This window comes from Anomaloglossus baeobatrachus, chromosome 7 (assembly GCF_048569485.1).
Source record: "Anomaloglossus baeobatrachus isolate aAnoBae1 chromosome 7, aAnoBae1.hap1, whole genome shotgun sequence".
NCBI classification, from domain to species: Eukaryota; Metazoa; Chordata; class Amphibia; order Anura; family Aromobatidae; genus Anomaloglossus; species Anomaloglossus baeobatrachus.
Window position 1 is genome coordinate 175,434,487 of NC_134359.1, and position 18,038 is coordinate 175,452,524.

Consider the following 18,038-nt stretch of genomic DNA (forward strand, 5'->3'; position numbering starts at 1 on the left):
GGGAAAGTGACAAGGACATATACTCATGTGAAAACAAAACAGCTGGACAAGGAAAAAGAGGAGGACACACAGATATATGAGTATATGCAAGGAAACATCGATTCCATTATTGTGCAACTTGAGCCCTGCTCATTTTAGGCTTCCAATCTTGATAAATTGCCTGAGCTCGCCACGTACGTCTTGGGGATCTTGTCGTGTCCTGCAGCCAGCGTTCTCTCGGAACCTGTCTTCAGTAATGCTGGGGGTCTGCTGGCAGATAAGCACACGTGTCTGTCCACTGACAATGTGGACATGGCTCTCAGAGGACGTTTCTTCCCCTGGGTCAGCCAGGGGACGGGAAAGGCACGCGTATTTTTGAGAGTGCTTCATGCAAAGCATCTTTTTCATTTTGAAAAGGGGCATCAACTGATGTCAGTCAAGAGGGGTGTGTGTGGCCCATTTAGTGGAAACGAGGGAGACTGTGGTTGGAGTCCCCTCGCTGTGTCTCTAAAAGAACCAAGATGAACAAGTCATGGCTCTCAGAGGACTTTTCTTCCCCTGGGTCAGCCAGGGGACGGGAAAGGCACGTGTATTTTTGAGAGTGCTTCATGCAAAGCATCTTTTTCTTTTTCAAAAGGGGGCTCAACCCATGCCAGTCAAGTGGGGTGTGTGTGGCCCAGTTAGTGGAAACGAGGGAGACTGTGGTTGGAGTCCCCTCGCTGTGTCTCTAAAAGAACCAAGATGAACAAGTCATGGCTCTCAGAGGACTTTTCTTCCCCTGGGTCAGCCAGGGGACGGGAAAGGCATGTGTATTTTTGAGAGTGCTTCATGCAAAGCATCTTTTTCTTTTTCAAAAGGGGGCTCAACCCATGCCAGTCAAGTGGGGTGTGTGTGGCCCAGTTAGTGGAAACGAGGGAGACTGTGGTTGGAGTCCCCTCGCTGTGTCTCTAAAAGAACCAAGATGAACAAGTCATGGCTCTCAGAGGACTTTTCTTCCCCTGGGTCAGCCAGGGGACGGGAAAGGCACGTGTATTTTTGAGAGTGCTTCATGCAAAGCATCTTTTTCTTTTTCAAAAGGGGGGGTCAACCGATGCCAGTCAAGTGGGGTGTGTGTGGCCCAGTTAGTGGCAACGAGGGAGACTGTGGTTGGAGTCCCCTCGCTGTGTCTCTAAAAGAACCAAGATGAACAAGTCATGGCTCTCAGAGGACTTTTCTTCCCCTGGGTCAGCCAGGGGACGGGAAAGGCACGTGTATTTTTGAGAGTGCTTCATGCAAAGCATCTTTTTCTTTTTCAAAAGGGGGCTCAACCCATGCCAGTCAAGTGGGGTGTGTGTGGCCCAGTTAGTGGAAACGAGGGAGACTGTGGTTGGAGTCCCCTCGCTGTGTTTTACATGCTTTTAGAAGGGCATGACATGGCTTGGAGGTTGACTTTCATCATCTGCAAACTGTTGGCTACCAAAATGCTGCCTTTCCAACAACTGTGGTTATAGACAATGAGGAACATACTGATGAAGATGAGACGCAGATACCCGATTGGGATGACAACTTAAATATTCGGTCAGGGCAAGAAGAGGCTCGGTCTGAGGGGGAGGGGAGTGCAAACACAACAATTGATGATGAAGTCCTAGATCACACCTACTGTCAACCCACAGTCAGACACTCGAGGAGGTCAACAGAGGCGGTGGAGGAGGATGCAACCGACGTCGAAGTAACCTTGCGCCTTCCTGGACACAGTCGGAGCACTGGTAGCACGTCTACAACTGCATCCTCAGCCACCACTCTGCCTCTGAGCATTATTTGGGGTGGATCAACAGGTCGCATGGCCTCTAAGCCTTGCCTAGCCTGGTCCTTTTTTGACATAAAAAAAGATCGCCCTAATTATGTGATCTGTAACATTTGGCATGGTTATCTTAGTAGAGGTCAAAACCTCAGCAGTTTGACAACTTCTTCCATGAATCGTCACATGAATAAATATCATATGGCCTGGTGGGAAGCTCACCGTGCTGCAATGCGGCCTAGCGGAGCCAACCATCCACCGCCTGCCCCTTCCAGTGCATCCGCGCGCTCGTCATCTTCTAGGACTGTGGGGACAGCTGTCACACCTGTTTTTCCACCCACAACTTCCACCACTGTAACCGCAACAGGCAGTTTGCTTGTTAGGTCGTCAGTTGGTTTGGAAGGGGAAACAAGTGATTGTGTACAGCTCTCTCAAACATCGATAGCACCAACGTTGGATGAAGGCAACATCATGTCTCCGCCTGCACTTTCCTCACAAACCTGCATTTTTCCAGGGACACCCTACTGAACACCGTCTACACACAGCAGCCAGATCTCTGTCCCTCAGATGTGGTCAAATAAAAGGCCACTTACTGCGACCCATGACAAAGCTAAGAGGTTGACTCTATCCCTCTGTAAGCTGTTGGCTACCGAAATGCTGCCTTTCCGCCTAGTGGACACACAGGATTTTAGAGACTTTATGTCTGTCGCTGTGCCCCAGTACCAGATGCCTAGTCGCCACTACTTCTCTAAGAAAGGTGTGCCCGCGCTACACCAGCATGTCACACACAACATCACCGCTTCCTTGAGAAACTCTGTGTGTGAACGGGTGCATTTCACCACCGATACTTTGACCAGTAAGCATGGACAGGGACGTTACATGTCGCTGACTGGCCACTGGGTAACTATGGTGATAGATGGTGAAGGGTCTGCTGCACAAGTCTTGCCGTCCCCACGACTTGTGTGTCAATCCTCTGTCTGTCCAAGTTCCGCCACTGCTTCTGCATCCTCCACCTCATCTGGGTCCTCCACCTCCGCCCCAAGCCTGCCTGGTCAGGCCACCAGCGTTCTCACTGCACAGAAGGAATCACGCAACCCTCATTACTATGCTGGCAGCAGAGCGCAACGGCATCAGGCGGTCTTTAGCTTGACATGTCTTGGGAATAAGAGTCACACAGCTGAGGAGTTGTGGTCAGCTCTGCGGTCCGAGTTTAATAAATGGTTGTCTCCACTCAACCTGCAGCCTGGTAAGGCCGTGTGCGACAATGCTGCAAACCTGGGTGCGGCCCTTCGCCTGGGCAAGGTGACACACGTACCTTGTATGGCTCACGTGTTGAACCTTGTCGTCCAGCAATTTTTAACACACTATCCCGGCCTAGATGGCCTTCTGAACAGGGCACGAAAACGGTCTGCTCACTTCCGCCGTTCAAGCGCCGCAGCTGACGGACTTGCATCGCTCCAGAAGTCTTTCGGCCTGCCGGTTTATCGCCTGAAATGCGATGTGGCGACACGCTGGAATTCAACTCTCCACATGTTACAGCGACTGTGGCAGCACCGCAGAGCCATGGTGCAATACGTCATGACGTATAGCCTGGGCCAACGAGATGCAGAGGTGGGGCAGATCACCCTGATGGAGTGGTCTCAGATCAAGGACCTATGCACCCTTCTGCACAGTTTCGACATGGCGACGAATATGTTTAGCGCTGACAATGCCATTATCATCATGACGATTCCAGTCATTTACATGCTGGAGCACACGCTAAACACTATTCGGAGTCAGGGGGTGGGACAACAGGAAGGGGAGGAACTACAGGAGGATTCATATGCGCAAGACACAACAACATCACCAAGGTCCAGACGTTCATCATCACCAACGCGGCAGGCATGGGACCATGGGGGACAGGGATCAACAAGGGCGCATGGTAGCAGGCGAGATGTTGAGGAAGGTGCAGGAGGACATGAAGATATGGAGGACGAACTGTCCATGGACATGGAAGACTCAGCAGATGAGGGGGAGCTTGGTCAAATTTCAGTTGAAAGAGGTTGGGGGGAGATGTCAGAGGAAGAAAGAACGGTTAGCACCTCTATGCCACAAACACAGCGTGGACTTGGTCCGCATGGCTGCGCAAGACACATGAGTGCCTTCTTGTTGCACTACCTCCAACATGACCCTCGTATTGTCAAAATTAGAAGTGATGATGACTACTAGCTTGCCACACTATTAGATCCCCGGTACAAGTCCAAATTTTGTGACATAATTCCACCCATAGAAAGGGACGCACGTATGCAGGAGTATCAGCAGAAGCTGTTACTCGATCTTAGCTCGGCTTTTCCACCAGACAACCGTGCAGGTGAAGGGAGTGATTCTTCCAGTTGTAACTTGACAAACATGGGACGGCCTCGTCATCTTCAACAGTCTACCCGTACCAGTAGGACCGGATCTGGTGCTGGTAACAGCAATTTTATGGAATCTTTTAATAATTTTTTTAGACCCTCCTTTGCAAGGCCACCAGAGACAACAAGTCTGACACATAGTCAACGGATGGAGAGGATGATACAGGAGTATCTCCAAATGAACATCGATGCAATGACTTTTCAAATGGAGCCTTGCTCCTTTTGGGCTTCAAATCTAGAAAAATGTCCAGAGCTCTCCAGTTACGCCTTGAAGATTTTGTCGTGTCCAGCTGCCAGCGTTGTCTCTGAACGTGTCTTCAGTGCTGCTGGGTGTGTGCTGACAGATAAGCGCACGCGTCTGTCCAGTGACAATGTGGACAGACTGACGTTCATCAAAATGAACAAGTCATGGATCCACAAGGAATTTACTACCCCTGTGTCATCCTGGGGAGAGTAAATGCTTGTGGATTTGGAATGTGCTTGATGCAAATCAAAACATCCTGTTTGCAACTAGGTCACAAGTGCTGCCACTGAATGGGTGGGTGTGTGTGGGGCACAATTTTTGGAAAAAAGGGAGGCTCCGCTTGGAGTAACCCTTGCTTGCTGTGTTTTTTAAAAATGATACAAGATGAACAGATCTGAAGGCAAGATGAAGGCAACATCATGTCTCCGCCTGCACTTTCCTCACAAACCTGCATTTTTCCAGGGACACCCTACTCAACACTGTCTACAGACAGCAGCCAGATCTCTGTCCCTCAGATGTGGACAAATAAAAGGCCATTTCCTGCTACCCATGACAAAGCTAAGAGGTTGACTTTATCCCTCTGTAAGCTCTTGGCTACGGAAATGCTGCCTTTCCGCATGTTGGACACACAGGATTTTAGAGACCTTATGTCTGTCACTGTGCCCCAGTACCAGATGCCCAGTCGCCACTACTTCTCTAAGAAAGGTGTGCCTGCGCTACACCAGCATGTCGCACACAACATCACCGCTTCCTTGAGAAACTCTGTGTGTGAACAGGTGCATTTCACCACCGATACTTGGACCAGTAAGCATGGATAGGGACGTTACATGTCGCTGACTGGGCACTGGCAAACTATGGTGAGAGATGGAGAAGGGTCTGCTGTACAAGTCTTGCCGTCCCCACGAGTTGTTTCAATCCTTGTTCTGTATGTAGAAGTTAATACACTGCTTCTGCCTCTTCAACCTCGTGTGGGTCCTCCACCTTGGCGCAAACCCTGTGTGGTCAGGCCACCCTTCCAAGCAACTGCGCACAAGGACTACCACACTGCCTTACACGGCCTTATGCCTCACTATGCTGGCAGCAGAGCTCAATGCCATCAGGCGGTCAAAGTTTTACTTTGAAATGTATGGGAAGTGTGAGTCACACCGCTATTCCAGAGAATAGGAGTCAGGCAGGGTCAAAACATTAATTGAGGAACAGGAACAGAATGGGACGGCCAGGACTTAATCAGAAAACAAGCAGAGGTGAAATGTGGATCGGCCAACAAGGTACATAAACAGCAAACAGGAAAAGTAGTCAGGTAACAAGCACACAAAATCATAAAACTGAACTGGGGGTAAAATTAACCAGAGGTTCATAGCTATGTCTGGCAGTGGTCTGCAGACAGGATGGGCATAAAAAAGGGTGTGGTGTCTTCCCATTGGTTGTAGCTGAATGATGGTATTTCATCTGTGAGATACCCACCAGCTACATTCAGCCAGAGATTCTGCATCTGTCAAGGTAATGCAGCCCAGTGGGTGAGCATAACCTGCGTCCACCTGCGCCGCTGGCATGGACTCCTCTCCCATCATCAGCACTATTCATGAAAGGAACACGTTGTAACCTGGCGACCGTAGTACAAATTGACGGAGCGGACTCCGTTGGTGACTTAACAGCCGTGTGCGGCAATGATGCAAACCTGGCTGCGGGCCATCGTCAGGGCAATGTGACACACGTGCCTTGTATGGCTCACGTGTTGAACCTAATTCTCCAGCAATTTTTAAAACACCATCACGGCCTACATGGCCTTGTGCAGCGTGCACGCTCGCTATGTGCTCACTTCCATCGTGCGTACACAGCAGCTCAACAACTTTCGTCGCTACAGAAGTCTTTAGGTCTGATGGTTAAACGCCTGAAATGCGATGTGCCCACACGCAGGAATTTGAATCTGCACATGTTGCAGCGTGTGTGGCAGCACCGCAGAGCCCTGCTGAAATACGGTATGACATATAGCCTGGGATAACTTGATCAAGAGGTGGTGCAGATCACGCTGCTGGAGTGGTGTCAGATCAAGGACCTATGCACCCTGCTACACAGTTCACAAATGTCGACGAAGATGTTTAGCACTGGCAATGTCATTCTCAGCGTGACAATTCTGGTCATCTACATGATGGAGCACACTGTAATTATTATTCGGAGTCAGGTGTTGGGACAAGAGGAAGGGGAGGAAGTACAGGAGGAGTCATATGCGGAAGGGATAACAAGATCTACGAGGTTCAGATGGTCAGCGGCACCTATGCGGCAGTCATGGTGAGGGAGAGGGATTAACAAGGGCGCATAGTATCAGCAAAAAGTGTGGATGAAAGTGCAGGAGCCCATGAAGAAATGGAGGACGAACTAGCGATGGGCATGGAAGACTCAGCAGATGAGTGAGAGCTTGCTCACATTTCGGTTGTGCGAGGTTGTGGGGAGAGGGCAGAGGAAGGATGCACGATTCTCACCTCTCTGCCACCAACACACCAAGGACTTGGTCCTCCTGGATGCACAAGACACATGAGCGCCTTCTTGCTGCACTACCTACATAACCCTCGGATTGTATGAATTTGAAGTAATCCTGAATACTGGGTTGCCACACTGTTAGATCCCCGGTACAAGACAAAATTTGGCGAACTAATTCCTGCCATAGAAATAGACGCACGTATACAGGAGTATCTGCAGAATGTGGTACGCAATCTTAGATCTACTTTTCCACTAAACACCAGTGCTGCACAGAGTGAATCTCAACGCTTTGTCATGGATAGGAGGAAATGGTCTTTTACTTGTCCACATCGGAGGGACCGAGGGATGGCTGCTGTGCTGAGATGGCGTTGAGTACGGTGTCCCTGCACAGTTGCACTTTTGGTCATATCCCAAAATGAGTTGAAAAAGGACAGATGCTGTTGGAAAGGGGAACAGGTGTGTTGGAAAGGGGAAAAAAGTTTTGGTCCGTGGATTTGGTGGTTAAGCAACTGTAACATTTGCTGAAGAAACAACATCTGTTACAGTGGGACTGGCAGATTTGGATAAAGTGGTATTACTATGTTACCGCTATATAACGAAAATTAATAAGAAAAGAAAGAGAAAGGTATATATCCCCATCAGCAGTCAGTGTGCACCGTGCTCCCAGTTGGAAAAGGAGAGGTTGGCAACTGGAAGGTTTGGTGGAGGATACAGAGCTGTGTGGCTATGAAACTAATAGTAGCCTGAACCGAGTTAGACGCCATTCGGATCTGGAGACTGTGAGCCCTGTTAGCGTCACAGGGTCCACATGCCCACCCAGCCCAGGAACTCCCTGTTAACAACACAGGGGCCATTGAGTACGCTGACCGTGTGCGTAGGGGCACACCTGTGGACAGCAGGCGCATCAGCAGCAGCAGGCCTGTTAATGCCACTGGGCTGCACAAGCAGGACTGGTAGGACAGGAGCTGGTCTTAACCGTTCTGCGTTACCAACTGTGGTGGTGGCCTGCATCGACACCCTATCCCTGCCTACCTCTGGCCTAAAGCCGCAATGGGTTCAACACATGGAGGTGTGCTCTTTCGGAGCATAATAGAAGACTGCGCACCTCCTTGTTGGCTCCAGCCCCTTTTATAACCTGGGTCCGCCCCAAACCAGGGTGAACCACAATGCACCTCCTGGAGACAAAAGTAGAGTGACACGTCATGAGTGGCATAACTAGCGTCCTATTTGGAACCGCAACTTCAATGATGACCTCATGGCTGCCATGACCCAAACACCTCACCAGTCATCGTCTGACCATCAATAATGCGGTGACAAGTCATAGGGGTGGGCCTCTGCAAGCCATTTGGGAGGACACCTGATGCCCTGTGGTCTATATGGGACCCCCACATCAGGGCCAGGGCCAAAGAGTTCATTACCGGACCTAGTCTCTGATGCAGGAAGTGCCTGAGCATGCTCAGTAGCATGAAATACAGTCTCTGAAAAAAGATTATCAGCTTTAGCATGGTGTCTAGGCACACAACCGGACTTAGACCCGGCACGGAATGCAAGCACCTGTGCAAAGAGGCTTTTCACACTTAGTGTGGGAGCATGCGCTGTATCCCGAAAAGAAGACTTAGCGTCAGGAATAACACAGTCAGGCTGAGCATACTCACTAGGCGAAACACTGTAATTATGCTGCAGCTGGGGTAAATCGGCACACGCATGCGCACTAGCTGCCTCTCCACACAAAGACGTGGAGGGGAAATTGATCTTGGAGATGCTGTCTATGAAAAGAAGGAAAAGCTAAAGGAAGCCTGACTTTCTATCCTTCCGAATTATGAAATGCAGCAATGAATTCCATGAGTTTGCTATAACATTAGCGTAGCAAAATGTGCATGAGGGTGTCATGTAGAGGTGCTATAAATAGCTTGTCACCAGTGGGGCACTAATGGAATACAACAGCCAGTTCTATGATGCCACTAAATGGCAGTATTTTTTGCTATCATTATAGCTTATTAAAAACAGAGCAGGAGGGTGTCATGCAGAGGTGCTAGAAATAGCTTGGCACCAGTGGGGCACTAATGGAATACAACAGCCAGTTCTATGATGCCACTAAATGGCAGTATTTTTTGCTATCATTATAGCTTATTAAAAACAGAGCAGGAGGGTGTCATGCAGAGGTGCTAGAAATAGCTTGGCACCAGTGGGGCACTAATGGAATACAACAGCCAGTTCTATGATGCCACTAAATGGCAGTATTTTTTGCTATCATTATAGCTTATTAAAAACAGAGCAGGAGGGTGTCATGCAGAGGTGCTAGAAATAGCTTGGCACCAGTGGGGCACTAATGGAATACAACAGCCAGTTCTATGATGCCACTAAATGGCAGTATTTTTTGCTATCATTATAGCTTATTAAAAACAGAGCAGGAAGGTGTCATGCAGAGGTGCTAGAAATAGCTTGGCACCAGTGGGGCACTAATGGAATACAACAGCCAGTTCTATGATGCCACTAAATGGCAGTATTTTTTGCTATCATTATAGCTTATTAAAAACAGAGCAGGGGGCGTGGCCTGCTTGCTAATGGCACCGGTCACCTAGCTGCTGAGCTCCAGCCACCTCGACTCCTAACCGGCTCACTGCGGCTCACCAGTGGCACCAATCTCTCTGCACACGGGGGGAAAGTGCTGCGGAGGTACCCAGGAACGTGGCATGCCAAGGGGAAAGTCCCAGAAGAAGCCGTCCCCGGCGAAAGTTACAGACTTCTTCTCCAGCACGGGACGAGGGAAAATGGCAGCAGCATCCTCCTCCACAGCTTCCTCACGCTCATGCAGGAGGGGATCCACAGCAGGCCCAGACTTGGACACAGACGCTGCAGATATACCGCTTACCAAAGGTACCATGCAGAAACTGCTCAGTGCCCTCCGCTCATCACTGCAGCAGGATTGGAAAGATATGGTGGCTGAGCTGAGGGGAGATATCACTGCCATAGGCAGTCGCACAGCACAGATTGAAACTAAAATGCAGGAGCTGACCAAGTCACACAATAGCCTCATTGATGCTAATGCAGCACTGGAGGAACAAGTGCAAAAGCTCCATACCAAGGTCTTGGATTTAGAGGACAGGTCCCGCAGAAACAACATAAGAATCAGAGGAATTCCAGAGGCCATACCAGACAAGGGGCTGCAGAGCTTTCTAGGCTCCTTGCTGCAGGAGCTGCTCCCAGACCTGTCTGCAACTGATTTCCTGGTGGACAGAATACACAGAGTCCCTAAGCCTAAATCCCTCAGTGCTGATGCCCCCCGGGACACTTTGGCTCGCCTGCACGTTTACAAGACCAAAGAAGCCCTGCTGCAAGCCCTGAGAAGGAGGCCGCCTCTGTCTGAGCAATTCCGGCACCTGTCCATTTTTCTGGATCTGTCTGCAGGAACCCTGGCAAAAAGGAGGGAATTTGCCCCTTATACCAAAATTCTCAGGGATGAAGCTATATCCTATAGATGGGGTTTCCCTGTAAAGATCCTGCTTTTCCATGCAGGAAACACCCACGTCTGCCATTCCCCACAACAGTTGGCAAAGCTCCTATCCTCATGGAACATGGCAAATCTCCCGGCCAGATCTCCAAGAGCCACAGGATCATCCCAAAGGGATAAAGTGAATGAAGATTGGTCCGTCGCGTGAGTTATGTGATATGTCTGAGTCGCGGCTGAGACTTAGTTGCTACTTTTAAGGTCCGCTGGTTCTGTTCAACCAGGACCCTGAGCCCCCATGGCGGTACATTTCCACCATACCGCAGGCCCCCTTTTTGGGCTTTTTTCTATGTGGACTGATGCTCCCTACATCAGTAATGTTAGTGATGTTAATGTTGTCAGTGTTACCTCTTTCCTGCCTAACCTTCCTTTCTCCCCCCGCAGCTCTAGGCAAGAGACTTTTTTTCATGTACAATGGTACTGAACTGTATGTCTATAAATGTTAGGGGCCTGAACTCGCCGGCCAAGAGATCCATGTTTTGGCGGGAAGTGGTTAAATCCAAATGTGACGTGATTTGTGGTCAAGAGTCTCATCTCCTCCAGGGGGACTCGCACAGGTTAAATAATGCTAAATTTCCTTTCATACTGCTGGCTTGTGGGAAAAAAAAAAAGGCTGGAGTATTCATTTGTGTAAAAAATACTGTTGCGTTCACACTACATTCCCAACATTTAGACCCTGAAGGTAGATACGCCATTATTAATTGCTCCATAAATGGATCTAAGTATACTATTGCAACCCTTTACGCCCCCAACTCTGGTCAGATCAGCTTTCTGCGGAGGTTTCTTTCCAAGCTTTCATCCGTTACAGAGGGTAAGCAAATAATCTGCGGGGATTTTAACATGTTAATGTCCAGCACTCTGGATTGCTCCAATATTGCTGTAAAGAGGAAGGAAATGAGCACAATAATTTCAGAAAGGCATCTCCATGATATATGGAGATACCAACATGCAAATGAGAGGGACTACACATTCTTCTCACCTCGGTTCACCTCATACAGCAGATTGGACTACTTTCTGGTTGAAAGCTCACTTATTTTGGAGTGCTCAGATTCAAAAATTGGACTTATAGCTTGGTCGGACCATGCCCCCATATACCTGACAGTCCAGGAGCAAAGCCGCACGCCCGTTTTTACCCGGTGGCGCATGAATGACTCCCTCCTGGCCTGTAGACAAATCTCTGAGGAGTTGCAGGCCGACCTCGCAGAGTTTTTTAAATTTAATGACAACAAGGAGGTGACAGAGGAAACGCTATGGTCTGCACACAAGGCCTTTATTAGGGGGTCATTCATCAAAATTGCCACTAGGGAGAAAAGGAGGCGTCAGGCAACTTCCAAAGCTCTACTGTCCCACATAGCGCTTTTAGAAGCCCACAATAAATCTGCCCCAAACATGTCAACATCTGACGAACTCAGGAAACTAAGAACACAGCTCCGCCAATTGCTGATGGTAGACTATGAGAAAAATTTAAGATCCCTCAAACAGCGGTACTATATGATGGGTGACAGGGCGGGTGCCTTACTAGCCAGGAGGGTTAAAAAACGAGAAATGCAAAACAAAATTGAATACCTCGTGACGGGTTCTAATGCCACAATACGCAACCCAACGGAAATAGCCAATGCATTCGCTGATTTTTATCAGTCTCTCTACAACCTTAAAAATGACCCCACTGCCCCAAAGCCTACCCAATCGGCAATTAATTCCTTCTTAAACAATATTAATCTTCCTCGGTTATCTACAGTACATCTAGAGCAACTAAATTCCCCTTTCTCCCTGGAAGAGGTTCGCCAGGCGGTGATCACAGCCAAAAGAAATTCAGCTCCAGGCCCAGACGGCCTCACTAACTCCTATTATAGGCAATTCACTGAAACCCTGTCTCCTTTCCTCCTGAGACTTTTCTCCTCTTGGCGAGCCACAGCAGATATTTCACCAAATAATCTAGAGGCCATTGTAACTACCCTGCCAAAGCCAGGAAAACCCCCTACATCACCAGGAAACTTCAGGCCAATATCCCTCCTAAACTGCAACTTAAAATTGTACGCCAAAATAATCTCAGCTAGAATATATAAAGTCCTTCCATCACTGATTTCCCCGGATCAAGTGGGGTTTGTGGCGGGGAGGCAGGCGAAAGATGGGACGAGACGTATGCTGGACCTGATTGCAGTGGCTGAGGGGAGGAAAATCCCCAGTGTATTCCTGTCCTTGGACGCAGAGAAGGCGTTTGACAGGGTGCACTGGGGATATCTGAAATCTGTACTGGCCAAGTTTGGATTTGAAGGCCCCATACTTACCGCCATAATGGCACTATACTCTAACCCTAACGCCAAAGTTCTGGCATCCGGATTTATATCTCGGAGTTTTGAATTATCCAATGGGACACGCCAGGGGTGTCCGCTCTCCCCTATCATCTATGCCCTTGCTATAGAGCCTCTGGCGCAGACTATCTGTGAATGCCCTCGGATCTCGGGGATTCGAGTGGGGAGTACAAACCATGTGATCAGTCTATATGCGGATGATGTGATTTTATCCTGCACTAATTTAGAGGTGTCCCTAAAACACGTAATGGAGATCCTGTCCTCCTTCGCTCAAGTCTCGTATTACAAGCTTAATATTACCAAGTCCTTAATTTTTCCGCTCTTCCTGCCCGCCTCAACTAGAGCCACTCTTTCTCATCTTTACCCTTTCAAATGGGAAGACGAGGGTATCCCCTACCTGGGTATTATACTGGCCCCGCTACACTCCGTGATCCGGAAAAATCTGCTGACCCTGCACACCTCACTGGATAGAGAACTTACTCGCCTTTCTCTTCTCCCGCTCTCTTGGGTGGCGAGAATGCAGACCTTTAAAATTATCTGCCTCCCAAAAATTATCTACTTACTTCGGAGCCTGCCCCTAACAATTCCGCAACGGTATCTCACCAAAATTCATTCGCTAATGAGTAAATTTATATGGGCTGGGAAAAAACCTAGAATAGCCCTGAGATGCATGCATGCCCCGTTAAGTGGTGGAGGAATGGGTATTCCTAATATTCTAACATACCACAGAGCCGCTATCCTGGAACCGGCTGGAGATTGGTGGAGGAATGATTCAGACTTAAGATGGTTACAGATTGAGTACACCTGGGCACAGGTCCACTCCCCTAAACAATTCATAGACTCCCTGCTCCTAACCCCTTCGCCCCCCGGCGATCTTCTACCCACCACAGCAGCTCTAAAGAAAGCTTGGTCCTTGTGGAGCAAGCCAGTGTCACATGCTTTAGGTCCCAGCATTCCCCTTAGATCGCTAGAAGCCTTCATTCCGAACTTGAATCTTGCCGCCTGGACACGTGGAGGTCCAATCACCCTAGCAGATCTCTATAGAGAAGGCGTCCTACTCCCGTACTCAGAAATGTGTGATAAATTTAACCTCCCCCGACACAGTCTATTCCAGTTTTTTCAAATACGTCACTTTCTTCAGTCCGCTCCTCATCTCCCGGCTCCCACGACAGCTGACCACGCCTCAATTAAAAAATTCTTTCAAAATAGCAAAATCAAAGGCCTTTCATATATCCATAATATGCTAAACTCCCCACAACCGGACAAACAATTGCCGTATATGCTCAAATGGGAAAAAGATCTAGCTTCTCCGCTTCCGCCGCAAGAATGGTTCGCGGCCTCAAAATGGATCCACAAGTTCTCTTCTTGTCTCAATCATATAGAGCAATTAAAAAAGGTTCATCTGAGGTGGTACAACTCCCCTACTAAACTGGCTTCTTTTTCCCCACATGTGTCACCACTGTGCTGGAGGGGCTGCAACCACAGGGGCACCTTATGTCATATGTGGTGGTTTTGCCCTAAGTTATCTAACTTCTGGCAGGAGGTGTTCAATCTAATCCATGAGGTTACTAGTCTCCGCCTTTCTCCAAACCCAACCTTAGCGGTGCTACACATTGGCTTAGATGGGATCCCGGATCTTTTAAAAAACATCATTTCTCACATTCTCATAGCTGGCAGGTACTGTGTGGCATACAAGTGGAGGTCGGTGAGCCCCCCTACAAAAAGAGATCTAATTGAGAGGATCAACCTACACTGGCTATACGAAACCAACTTGGCCCCCAACCTAGAGAAGAGAACGGTGAGACTTAAACAATGGCACCCGTGGGCCACTTCCCTTTATGCAACGGCCCTCCCCCAGATACCGACACCTACACCATAAATAAATTGATTATGCCTAAGAATGTCTTGTAGAGCTGCTTCCCCCACCCCCTCTCTTTCCCCCTCCCTCCCTGCTCCTATGTTCAGGTTGTTGTTGTAAGGGGTATTTAATGTCCCAGATTGATATTCTGATAATGGCTCGAGGCTATTCCACCTCTTGCTACTCAATGCTCCTGTTCTTGATGTTGTTGTATGAGAAGTTTGTATTTTTCTGAAAACTCAATAAAAACCTTTATGATAAAAAAAAAAAAAAAAAAACAGAGCAGGAGGGTGTCATGCAGAGGTGCTGCACATAGATTTGCACTAGTGTGACTAGACAAAAGTACAATAGCCACGTTTAGGATACAACTAGGTACACTGAGTGTTTGCTAGTATAATGGCTGAGTTTAAAAAAGTTAGAGTGTGCAATGCAGGCAGACGTGCTGCAAATATCGTTCCAATACTGTGAATTGACAAAAGTACAATAGCCACGTTTAGGATACAACTAGGTACAGTGAGTGTTTGCTAGTATAATGGCTGAGTTTAAAAAAGTTTGAGTGTGCAATGCAGGCAGACGTGCTGCAAATATCGTTCCAATACTGTGAATTGACAAAAGTACAATAGCCACGTTTAGGATACAACTAGGTACACTGAGTGTTTGCTAGTATAATAGCTGAGTTTAAAAAAGTTTGAGTGTGCAATGCAGGCAGACGTGCTGCAAATAACGTTCCAATACTGTAAATAGACAAAAGTACAATAGCCACGTTTAGGATACAACTAGGTACAGTGAGTGTTTGCTAATATAATGGCTGAGTTTAAAAAAGTTTGAGTGTGCAATGCAGGCAGACGTGCTGCAAATATCGTTCCAATACTGTGAATTGACAAAAGTACAATAGCCACGTTTAGGATACAACTAGGTACACTGAGTGTTTGCTAGTATAATAGCTGAGTTTAAAAAAGTTTGAGTGTGCAATGCAGGCAGACGTGCTGCAAATAACGTTCCAATACTGTAAATAGACAAAAGTACAATAGCCACGTTTAGGATACAACTAGGTACACTGAGTGTTTGCTAGTATAATGGCTGAGTTTAAAAAAGTTTGAGTGTGCAATGCAGGCAGACGTGCTCTGCAAATGTCTTTGCACTAGTGGGACTATAGCAAAGTCCAATAGCCACGTTTAGGATGCCACTAGGTACACTGAGTGTTTGCTAGTAAAATTGCTTAGTTTAAAAAAGTTTGAGTGTGCAATGCAGGCAGACGTGCTCTGCAAATGTCTTTGCACTAGTGGGACTATAGCAAAGTCCAATAGCCACGTTTAGGATGCCACTAGGCACACTGAGTGTTTGCTAGTAAAATTGCTTAGTTTAAAAAAGTTTGAGTGTGCAATGCAGGCAGACGTGCTCTGCAAATGTCTTTGCACTAGTGGGACTATAGCAAAGTCCAATAGCCACGTTTAGGATGCCACTAGGTACACTGAGTGTTTGCTAGTAAAATTGCTTAGTTTAAAAAAGTTTGAGTGTGCAATGCAGGCAGACGTGCTCTGCAAATGTCTTTGCACTAGTGGGACTATAGCAAAGTCCAATAGCCACGTTTAGGATGCCACTAGGTACACTGAGTGTTTGCTAGTAAAATTGCTTAGTTTAAAAAAGTTTGAGTGTGCAATGCAAGCAGACGTGCTCTGCAAATGTCTTTGCACTAGTGGGACTATAGCAAAGTCCAATAGCCACGTTTAGGATGCCACTAGGTACACTGAGTGTTTGCTAGTATAATGGCTTAGTTTAAAAAAGTTTGAGTGTGCAATGCAGGCAGACGTGCTCTGCAAATGTCTTTGCACTAGTGGGACTATAGCAAAGTCCAATAGCCACGTTTAGGATGCCACTAGGTACACTGAGTGTTTGCTAGTATAATGGCTTAGTTTAAAAAAGTTTGAGTGTGCAATGCAGGCAGACGTGCTCTGCAAATGTCTTTGCACTAGTGGGACTATAGCAAAGTCCAATAGCCACGTTTAGGATGCCACTAGGTACACTGAGTGTTTGCTAGTATAATGGCTTAGTTTAAAAAAGTTTGAGTGTGCAATGCAGGCAGACGTGCTCTGCAAATGTCTTTGCACTAGTGGGACTATAGCAAAGTCCAATAGCCACGTTTAGGATGCCACTAGGTACACTGAGTGTTTGCTAGTAAAATTGCTTAGTTTAAAAAAGTTTGAGTGTGCAATGCAGGCAGACGTGCTCTGCAAATGTCTTTGCACTAGTGGGACTATAGCAAAGTCCAATAGCCACAGATAGGATGCCACTAGGTACACTGAGTGTTTGCTAGTATAATGGCTTAGTTATAATGAGTTGGAGTGTGCAGAGGACAAGAGGGTACAGTGGCAGGATTGTGGTGCTCTGGGTAGAGGAATGGAAGCCTGCCTTTCTATTCCCTCCTAATGGTGAAATGCAGGGAGGAAATCCCTGACCTTGGCTTTACAGATGCTGTTGCTGTTTGCAGGACCTGTCACCTATGGCTCTCTGACCCTGCCGGTTTGAGCCCTTAAAAGGACTGCTATAAAGTGCTCTCCCTATGCTGTCTAACGCTGTGTATGCAGCGCATACAGCTGTATCGGCTATAGGACTCAGGAGGACGGAGCTGCGACAGTGATGTCTGACATCAAAGACGCAGAAGGCAGATAATGGCGTCCTGGAAGAAAATGTCCGGTTTTATAATGCAGGGACATGTGACATGGACATCCTATCACACATGCCGTTGCTTCTCTGGCTCAAAGTCCACTTAGCTGTGTGTGTGTCTGGGATTGGCTGACATGCTGGCCCGCCCCACAAGACGCGCGCGCTTAGGGAAGGAAGACAAGAAAAAAAAAAAAAAAAATGGCGATCGCCATTATACAAACAGCAGTGATCTGAAGGCGCTGTTCACGCACACTATACACTGAAATGTCATAATAGTGTGATTCACAGAGTGACTTACACTATTACAGCAGAAACCAAGCTAGGATTTTGCTGTTTTTTTGCTGCTAGAACCGTTCTCGAACGTTTCTAGAACTATCGAGCTTTTGCAAAAAGCTCGAGTTCTAGTTCGATCTAGAACAGGCCCCAAAATCACTCGAGTCTAGAACTGGAGAACCACGAACCGCGCTCAACTCTAGTAACAAGCACACAAAATCATAAAACTGAACTGGGGGTAAAAGTAACCAGAGGTTCATAGCTATGTCTGGCAGTGGTCTGCAGACAGGATGGGCATAAAAAAGGGTGTGGTGTCTTCCCATTGGTTGTAGCTGAATGATGGTACGTCATCTGTGAGATACCCACCACCTACATTCAGCCAGCGATTCTGCATCTGTCAAGGTAATGCAGTCCAGTGGGTGAGCATAACCTGCGTCCACCTGCGCCGCTGGCATCGACTCCTCTCCCATCATCAGCACTATGCATGAAAGTAACACGTTGTCACCTGGCGACTGGAGTACAAATTGACGGAGCGGACTCCGTTGGTGACTT